General features: G+C 45.5%; 1 pseudogene; it reads right to left on the minus strand.

Annotated features, from left to right (window-relative positions):
- Positions 1-171, minus strand: LOC138383145 (U2 spliceosomal RNA; annotated as a pseudogene).
- Between the last annotated feature and the right edge of the window lie 10,195 nt (positions 172-10,366).

Below are 10,366 nucleotides of genomic sequence, written 5' to 3' on the forward strand. Positions count from 1 at the left end.
AATTCCTCCCAATAATACAGCAACGACTGATTAATGAGGTCAGGACTCTGTTCATCCTGCTAAAATGCCAACATGATTAGCATTTCCAGTCTTGGATAGAGGACATATCAGATATTAAACTGATAAGAACAGATACGACACTTGATCTTAGCGAAAGGGCCGAGAAGTGATGCATCCCCAGTCTTGGAAGAAAGGCCCTGATATTTGCTCCTACTGCTCTGTCAGCAAGCTTGTGGGCTGTGCTCCCACTTATGGTCCCAATCAGAAACTCTGGAATGGTGCCCCCACATTCCTCATGCAGAGGCTGCCACTGGACCCCGACAGACCCCTGTGGACGCAACTACTCATGCCCTGTCTGAACTGGGCTGACGCAGGGTCCCATTTTTATTAAACAGACTTCTTTTATTCTGGTATCTACAAGGGGGACTCCTAGATTTGACCATTTTTACTCTGATTTTTGACACTGCATTGCCTCAATGGCTTTACTGACAGAATTCCAACAATTAAAGCAGATAAGGACACCTATTGCAACATTGACTTCGTGACACCTTTCACCTGGCACCCATGTCTTTCCTTGTGATAAACAGAAACTGAGACTTTACTGCTACTTTTTTCCCACCCCCATGAACTCTGTCATCTGACAATGCAGCTGGCTAATACCATTACGTCCTTGACCACAGGTAGCTTTTCTCTGCCACAGAGCTTCTTCCCTGCCTATAGGGAGTCTGCTTTCTTCCACCACATGGCAAAGCTTCCAGGCTCGATCAGCTTCCACGGACACCTCCTCACCTTTATTCTTAGATTTCTGGAGACTCCTCTACTGCTAGGACAACATTACAGGCTTTTTGCAACACTCAGCCAGTCCCTGACGCAGCTTACGTCTTTCCAATCTGTACGGAGCTGTCTCATGCACAACAGCATGTATGACTTCTGGCCCTGGTGACTGCTTCATGCCCTTCCAGACTACACACCAATTTTTCCACCTGCTGAAAGACGCTCTCATGTTACAATTTCTGTCTTTCATTCGCATGGTCACATAGACTGTCCCACCAACCCTGACTACATCTTGACCTAGCAAGACCTTTACAGGTGCATTTTCTCACCAGTCTTAAACTTTAGAAATATTAAATTTAACAAAGTTTAATTGTGCAATGAATAATTTACAAGTCAGACATCCTTTGGGACCAGAAGAGGTCAAAGATTTGCTCCACAATGTGGGCAGAGAGCATTTAGAGACAGCAAACACAAATGAGATACAGAGACAGCTTCGCTGGTTACAGCTCGGCCTTGGCCTTTTCGCGGCAGGTCTGAACAATTGGCAGCCTGTGGGTGGCTGAAGGTTGGTTGCTGTTAGTGCCCAAGACTCAGCTATTTTCTACACAAAACATACTCCTCAGTTGGGTTTCCGGTTTCTTTATATATTAAGTTAGGTTGCAGTTTCATTCTTAAAGACTTAAGGCAGGAAGGCAGCCTCAGGCCACAATTAGTTTAACTGTCTCTTAGGCCACCTCCATCGCTGTTTCTACAACCTGTGCCACTTGGAAACACTTGACACCTCAGTTGTGCTTGCCAGTCATTTGGGCCAGATAGAACTCAAACTTAGGTTTGAAAGGGCCATCTCCAATATCAAGATTTGCATCTAGGACATCACCGCCTGCACACACAGTGTCTTCAGACCCTACTACTTGTTTCTGAGTCCTTTAGATCCTGTCCCATTCCGGCCTGCCATTGCTCATAATCATGCAACTCCAAGCCTACTACTGCTAAGTCCAAGTCTGTTCAACTCATTTTACATCCTCATGTGACTATTTATTTCTCAGCCTCAGTACATCTGGTGGCTCTTGCTGCCCTAGGTGGCTTCATGTTCCATGTTCAATTGTGGCTTCTCCAGACCTACTTACCGACTACTCTGCACCAAAGTCAATGAAAATTTTCATCACAGGGTCATTTCAGCCACCCACTGAGCAGCCAACCTTTCAGCTTGCGGGTAATGCCTTTGCCAACATTCCGCCACTAGTCCACGTTTACAGTCAAGTCCTGGTTACTTCCTGTTAATGTCTCTTTCCTCACATGGGTGAGTTTCCTCCAGAGCCACAGCTGATCCTCACTCTCTTTATCTCCCCTCATTTTCAGCCAACACTGGGACAGCTGTGCCCTCTTTGCTGATGACAGAGTTCGGTTCTCACTGGACTGTGCCAGGGATGCTGCCAATTCCTGACTTGGCATCACACGTGCCCTCTTACTGGGTAACTTCATCCTGATTGGGGCACCTGCACTGGCTGCTTGGGCACCTGTCACCTGACTGCCCTCCAGGGGGGATGGTGATCCTTTTCTGGCGATCCTCCTTTCCCCACCTATGGCTGCACCCACCCCCTTCTTGCATTCCTTCACCTGCACCAAAGGGGCTATATGACCCCTGGGGGAGTTAATCAACCAGGACAATCCAAAGCCATCAAATATGATACACCTTAAGAAAAATGAAGCATTAATACACAAATAAATGCATATATATAGGGTGTGTATTTTTTTCTCTGGCTTCAGGAACTGCAGATGCTGGCCCATCCCAACTTTTCCTGGGACTGTCTTAATGTTATGAGTCTGCGTTTCTCCTTTCTCTGTATTGGAATTTCCCCCCAGGAACAAAACTAGCATTTGCCTGTCAGATAACGGGAAATAAATCTGACTAAAATTTAGTGGCCTTCTACCTCAGGAAATTGTTAGTGGCCCAGTGGCTAGGGCATGTTGAGATATCTCTTCTAAGGTAAATGGTAAGTTTTTGCATCTGGCTCCTTCCACAACCAGGAAAAAGACACAGTGCGTAGAGGCTTCTTTAGATTGTGGAGGCAGCATATTCCCTACCTGGGTGCATCACTGCATCCCACTTGCCAAATGACCTGAAAGGCTGCTAGTTTCCAGGGGGTCCAGGAGACAACTCTGCAGCAGGCCTGGGATGCTGTGCAAGCTGCTCTGTCACTCAGACCAGGTCATCAAGTTCCAGTGGTTCCTGAGGTATCAATGGCAGGTATGAATTTTTTGGAGCCTTTATTGGGCCCCAATAAGAGGATCATATGTCAGCCTTTAGAATTTTGGAACAAGGCCATGCCATCACCTACAGACAAATACTTTCCTTTTGAGAGAGAGCCCTTAGCCTACTACTTGGACTTCATAGAAACTGCATGATGGACCTTGGCCACAAGTTACTGTGTGACCCAAGCTGCCTATGATAAGCTGAGTATTATCTGACCGACCAAGCCATAAGGTTGAGTGTGCGTAGCAACACTCTGTTGTCAAATGGAAGTGCCATATAGGTGATTGGGCCCAAGCAGATCCTGAAACACAACTAAGTTATAGGAAGAAGTCACCCAAATGCCAGTGGTTTGTTCTCCTGCACTGCCTTCTGTCTCCAAGCCAACACCTGATGGGGAGTACCCTACTATCAGTTAGCAGGGGAAGAAAAGACTGGGGTCTGGGTGACAGATGGTTCTGCCCAACATGTAGGCACCACCAAAACCTGGACAGCTACAGCACTACAGCCCCTGTCTAAGACATTCCTGAGGGACAGAGGTGAAGGAAAATCTTCCCAGTGGGTGGAATTTTGGGTAGTACACATCATTGTGAACTTCTGTAGGAAGGAGAAATGGCCAGACATGCTACTGTATACCAGTTCATTGGCTGTGGCCCACGGTTTGGCTGAAGTCTCAACAACTTGAAAAGAAAATGATTGGGAAATTGATCAAAGGGAATTTGGGGAACAGGCATGTACAGAGACATACTTCCAGAAAAGCCAAAAACATGAAGATATCTGTGTCCTATGTCAAGGCCCACCCAAGTGTGATCTCAGCAGAGAAGAGTTTAAATAACCAGGTAGACAGGATGACCTGTTTTTTGGATACCAGTCAGCCTCTTTCCACAGTCACACTTGTCATCACCCATTTGGCCCATGATCAAAGTGGCCATCCTGGCAGGGAATGGAGGTTATGCATGGACTCAGTAATGTGGACTTTCATTCACCAGGGCTGACCTAGCTATTGCCTCCACTGAGTTCTCAATATTCCAACAGCACATACCAACACTCAGCCCCAGTATGGTACCATTCCCAGGATGATCAGCCAGCTGGTTCTTGCCAGGTTGATTATACTGAACAACATCCATAATGGAAGGAGCAAGCTTTTGTCCTTACTGGAAAGACACTTACTGTGGATATGGATTTGCTTTCCTTGCATGCAATGTTTTTGCCAAAACTATTGTTTATTGACTTACAGAATACCCATCCACTATCTTGTTATTCCACACAGCACTCCATTTGACTAAGGAACTCACTTCACAAAAACGTGTAGCGATGGACCCATACTTACAAAATTCATGCTCCTATCATGTTTTTCATCGTTCTGAAAGAGCAGGTTTCACAGAACTTTGAAATGGCCCCTTTGAAGAGGCATTTACACACCAATTAGGTGCTGTGTCTTGAAGGTATGAGATAAGTTTGCACAGAAGGCTGTATATACTCTGAATTAGCATCCAACATACGGTGCTGTTTCACTTATACTCAGGATTTACAAATTAAAAAATCAAGTGGTGGAAATGAGAATGGCACAGCTCACCATTATCCCTGGTGACCAAATAACAAAAGTTTGGCTTCTTGTTCCCATGACTTCATCCTCTGCTGTTCTAGTCTTCTTAGTCCCAGAAGGAGGAATCTTCCACCAGGAGGCACAGCAATGATTCCATTGCCCTGGAAGTTAAGACTGCCACTGGCCACTGTGGGATCCTCATGTTTCTGAGTCACTAGGCCAAGAAGGGAGGAGTTACAATGTTGGCTGAGGTAATTGATCCAGACTACCAAGAGCAATTTGGTCTACTGTTTCACAATGGAGATAAGAAACAGTATGCTTGGATTACAGGATCCCTTAGGGCTGTGGTCCCCGACCCCCAGGCTGCTGACTGGTACCAGTCTGTGGTCTGTTACAAATCAGCCACACTGCAGGAGGTGAACAATAGGCAGGTGAGTGTGTTCATCTGTATTTATCGCTGCTCCCCATCCTTTGCACCATGGCCTGAGGTCCATGTCCTGTGAGATCAGTGGTGGCATTAGATTCTCACAGGAGTGTGAACCCTACTGTCAACTGAACATGCGAGGCATCTAGCTTGCTTACTCCTTATGAGAATCTAACACCTAATGATCTGAGGTGGAGCTGAGCTAGCATCGGGGAATGGCTGCAAATACAGATGATCATTAGCAGAGAGGTTGCATTTTGGTGAGTAGTATGATTATTTTATTATCTATTACAATGCAGTAACAATAGAAATAAAGCGCACAATAAATTAATATGCTTGAATCATCCTGAAACCATCCCCCCTGCTCCCAGCCTGTGGAAAAATTGTCTTCCATGAAACTGAACCCTGGTGCCAAAGAGGTTGTGGACTGTGGCCTCAGGGCGTCTGTTAGTATCACTATGCCCTGTGATGAAGGTCAGTGAAAACTATAACAGCACAATGCAAGCAGTACTGTAACTGACCCAGTCCATTCAAGAACGAAGGTTTGGGTCAACTTTGCAGGTAAAACTGAGGACAAGTTCAGGACTTTCTGCAGTTACAGCAAACACAGAATGGGTAGGGAAGGAAGATAGTTTATGAATATGAGCTAGGACCATGAGACCAGCTGTGGCAAGGAGGACTGTAATTTTCATGAGTATTTCCATGTTTTGTTATAAGTACTTTTTTTGATTATATATATGTATTAAGCAAATATCTCTGTGTGTTCCTGTTATTCCCTTATGTTTCATAAGTTGTATTTAGACTTTATATCAGTATTTTAGTGTGATTAATCTTACATCATATTATTTCATTTACTGGATGTCTAGAGATGAGAAAACATCACTCAAGGACTTTACCTCTTGTTCTGGGCAAAGGCTATGTGTGTTTTAAGTTGTCTGCAACTTTCAGTTGTACACAAGTTGTATCATGTTAAGTAGAATTATGACTCTGTCATTTTTATTTCCAAATTAAGTGTGGCTTAATAAGATGCTTATGGGTTCCAAGTTTAAAAAGGGGAAAACTTCTGGTGGTTGACTGTCTGTCAATTTTATTGATATTGGGCTAAGGGATGCCTCGGTAGCTGGCAAAACATCATTTCTGGGTGTGTCTTATAGGGAGTTTCATAAAGACATTGTATTTGAATCAGGAGACTGAGGAAAGGGACTCTGCTCTCACCAATGAAAGCAGTCTCCATTAAATCTGTTGAAAGCCCAGATAAAACAGAAAGGTATGGGTTATCAGAAGTTATTACCATTAATGTCACTAAAGTTGGTATACAACAACCCCCCGCCCCACTGCTAAATTTGACTGGCAAAAAAAAAAAAAAAAAAAAAAAGTAAAGAAAAAAGTAGAGGAAAGGCAAACTATCACCCACACTTCTGGAGTTGGCATATCAATCTTCTGTCTTTGAACATCACAGCTCCTGGTTCTCTGGCCATTGAACCTTCCCCGGTGCCCCACCCTCCTGGTTTTAGGTTCTTAGGCCTTCAGACAGAGACCACTGGCTTACTTGTTCTTAAGTTTTCATTTGGCATATGGAACTTTTTGGCCTATATAACTGCATAGGCTTATCCTCATAATAAATCTCTTCCTGTATATCTCTATAAATTCTATTGGTTTCCTTTCCCCTCTGGAAAATGCTGACTAGCACATTGTGTCAGGGAGAAAGTATCCCTGGTATGGAAACTTGTGGGCAGAAATGAGTTTGGCCAGAGGAGGTTAGACAGGTGGCGACTATGGCTGCAGCAAGCCTTAGAGGAGATAATGGGAGGGTGGGAGGAAGACAGGGTCAGATGCTGGGTCCTGGCGCCTTGTGTCATTACTGCTCTCTGAAAACATCAGCTCCAAATTTAGTTTCTTAAAACTCCAAACATGTATTATGTCACAGTTTCTGTGGCCCGAGAATCCTGGCATGGCTTAGCTGGGTGCCTCTGCCTCAGGGTCTCTCAGAAGGTTGGGCTGTTTCCCCCACTGAAGTTTGGGCAGTGGAGGATCAGCTTCTAAACTCAATCTGGTTAGTTGCTGGCATCATGCAGTTTGGAATGAGGGCCTGAGTTCCTTTCTGTCTATTGGCCTGGGCCCTCCCTCCATTCTTTGTCACACAGGCCCATAAATAGAGAATCTCAAAACATTCAAGCTTGCTTCCCCAAAGGAAGGCACAGGAGAGAGAGGGGGCGGGGAGAGAAGACACCTGAGAGAGAAAGTAAGTGGCAAGTCACAGTCTTTTAGTAATTCAATCTGTGAGGTGACAGTCCATATCTTTAGTTTGCATGCTATTGACTAAAAGTGAGTCACTAACCCTTATTGGTTACACAAGGATGGGGATACTTGGAGGTGGGGATCATTGTGCACCATCATGGGGCTCCCACCACAGACACAAAGGTAAGGCACATGAGCTTGTTTCTAAATATAAGCGGAAGGCATTGGAAGGTTTATTATCACAAGATAACAAAATCTGAATTTTATTTAATTCCAACTCCCCCATGGTGGGCCTTGGTAAATGAGACCAAGAGAGGGAGTGATTTCCCCAAGATTCAACTGACAGAACCCATGTCAGTTTGAGTTGCATTCTAGGTTATATCCCACTGATCACAATTCTTCCATCTCTAAGCTTATGCCTTAGCAACATATAATACACACCTACAAGAATTATAAGTATTATCTCATATGCACCAGATGAGTTCCCTTGGAGCTAGATGGTAAGCATTATTCCCACTGTGCAGGTTGAAAGACTGAGGAGGCCATTGGAGGCACAATGACATATCTGGGCTCGCAGAACTGGTAACAACAAGAAAGCTCTGACCCAACTCTGTCTCCTCAAACCTGTGGCTCTGACTGTATGCAAGTCTTCCTGGGGTGCTGAGGGAGGCTGTGTTTGCATAACCGGGTATAAGACAGCAGCTGACATGCGGGAGGAGGGTGAGCAGTCAGCAGTCCAGAGGGCCCTTTGAAAAGGGCCCACATGATGGAACCTTGAAGAAGTGACCTCACCTGCTTGGTGATTAACCCCAAGAGAACTTAGAGCTCTGATAACCAGGCACCCACATTCTAGAGACAGCCGTCTATACAACTCACTTGACAGGAGACTCTTAAGAGAGTAAGATGTCCTCCTCCCGTATCCCAACTGTCTGAGGCGCTTGTCTCCGAGGCCTGGAGTGAGAGCCTTTCTGAATGATGCAGACATTGGCTCAGTGCCCAAGCTTCTCACCCCCACGCTTCAGACCAGTTGACAAGAGATGCCCCAAGGTAACACACGGTACCCCAGGGCAGGTCCATCCAAGTCAGGCCTCACTTGTGAGTCCACCTGGGCAGCCTCACACCCCTCCCTATTGATATATGTGTGTGGGAGGAATGGGGGATGAGAGGGATTCCTGTGCAGAATCAGGCTGAGGGGTGTTGGAACACTGGGGGGTGTGTCATGTTCATACCCCAGGTCATGATGGCAGAATGGAAAGTTGAGTGTTGGGGATCAAGCTTGTCTACTCAGATGTTAAGTCTGAGACCTTGATTCACCATTTGGTTTCCTCCCTGGCTGGAGGTCTCTGGAGATTCTTCTCTCTCCCTGATCTAGGGTACAGAATTTCTAAAAAGACCACTGACACCTCTTGACCTCGCTGCCAGGCACCTTTTTCTCAGGGCTCAATGCAGGAGATCAACGAGGAGGTGTGTGTGTCCAACTACTCCATCCCCTTGGGTAACGGGTAAGGGTACCATGCCACCAACCATGGCCAGTACTGCACTGGGGTGAGAGTGGGCACAGAAGTGTTTCTACCGCCTGGAGCTCAACATGACCAGGGTGGGCCTAGGACTCGGAGCCAAATATGGGAACTCCGTGGGTTCTGTCCTAGGACTTTTTTACTTGAGTGACTCACAGTCCCCTCCCAAAAAATCCTGGCCTCCATTAGTCCCCAGTGGCAACTTGGTTAGGTACAAAATTCATGTGCATATGCTTGTAGGAAGATCAGAGAAAATGTTTGCATTTTTTTCACTTTATACTAGACCATGAGTGTCTTTGCATTTGACTATTGTTTTATAGTTTTAGCTACTTGCCACAGGTATCCTATGTGGCTGTCAGCTCCACTGCCCTTCCAGGCCTCTAGTTGTATAAAACAAACAAATACCACTCTTACTAGGATGGTTTATATTTTAAAATATTTGAGGGGTTTAAGCTATTCTAACATCTGTCTGCAACTTGCTGTCTCACAGAACACATCCTCTTAGTGCTGCCATGGTGAAAGCTGTGGTCTCACTTGTGTTCATAATAGTCCACCAGGGAGGCCATTTCTCACAGCATTTTAGCCTTTCAATGCTGGTGGACCCTGACATGATTCAATTCTCTTGCCATCTCAGCTATGTTGCAGGGGACACTCTGCGTGTGTCCTAATAGATCACATCAGTTTGACAGGGCTGCCATAACAAATTACTACAGGGCTGGGTGTTTTTAGCAGCATTTACTCAATTCTTGAGGCAAGAAATCTGATACCAAGGTGGCAGCTGGAGTAGTTTCCCATTTATTTACTTATATTTTCATGATGTTTGAAGACAAAAATTTTTTAATCTGATGGACAATTCATCAAATTTTCTCTTCATTATTCTTTTGGTGTAAAATCTACGCAATCTTTGCCTAATTCATGATCACAATAAAATACTCTACTATTCCTCCTAGGAATATTTTAATTCTGGCATTTAGTTATACAATCGTTTTGAATATTTTTGTCACATGTTTTAAATTTGGGGTCCACATTTCCCCTTTTGCATCTCCATATCCAATTTTACCAGTATCATTTGTTCAAAACACTTTTCTTTCCTGTCAAATTTGTTGACTACTTTCTGAAAATGCCTGTGTTTGTTAGCGAACCTTTAAATCTCCTCATTGGTCTACCTGCATCTATCCTCGTTCTACTTCTACGTGCTTTGATTACTGTTACTCCTTTTAAAGATTATTTTGTGGTTTCTGGTTTACTTTACACACAAATATAGATTTAGAGTAAGCTTTTTGATTTCCATAAAAAATGCACTTGAAAATTTGAGGGGCGGCCCCACCCCCAGGGGACGTCCTTGGGGCTGCCGCCCTGCCTTGTCAACATCGCCTCAGTGACCTCACAGAGCGGGACCCCACGGGCCACTGGCGCCGGGATGGGGGTGGCCGGGGCAAGCCACGGGGCCATGCTGCCAGGAACCAAGGGAACCAGCGGAACCAGCAGAACCAGCGCAGAGGCTGCAGCGTGGCCTGGGGGCAGGGGAGTCCCCAGCTCAAGACAGCACAGTACAGCGCAGCCACAAGGGGCTCCTCCACCTGGCCCAGGGCTCAGCACGGCCTGCGGGGGACGAT

The sequence above is a fragment of the Eulemur rufifrons genome, chromosome 4, assembly GCF_041146395.1.
Source record: "Eulemur rufifrons isolate Redbay chromosome 4, OSU_ERuf_1, whole genome shotgun sequence".
Lineage (NCBI taxonomy): Eukaryota > Metazoa > Chordata > Mammalia > Primates > Lemuridae > Eulemur > Eulemur rufifrons.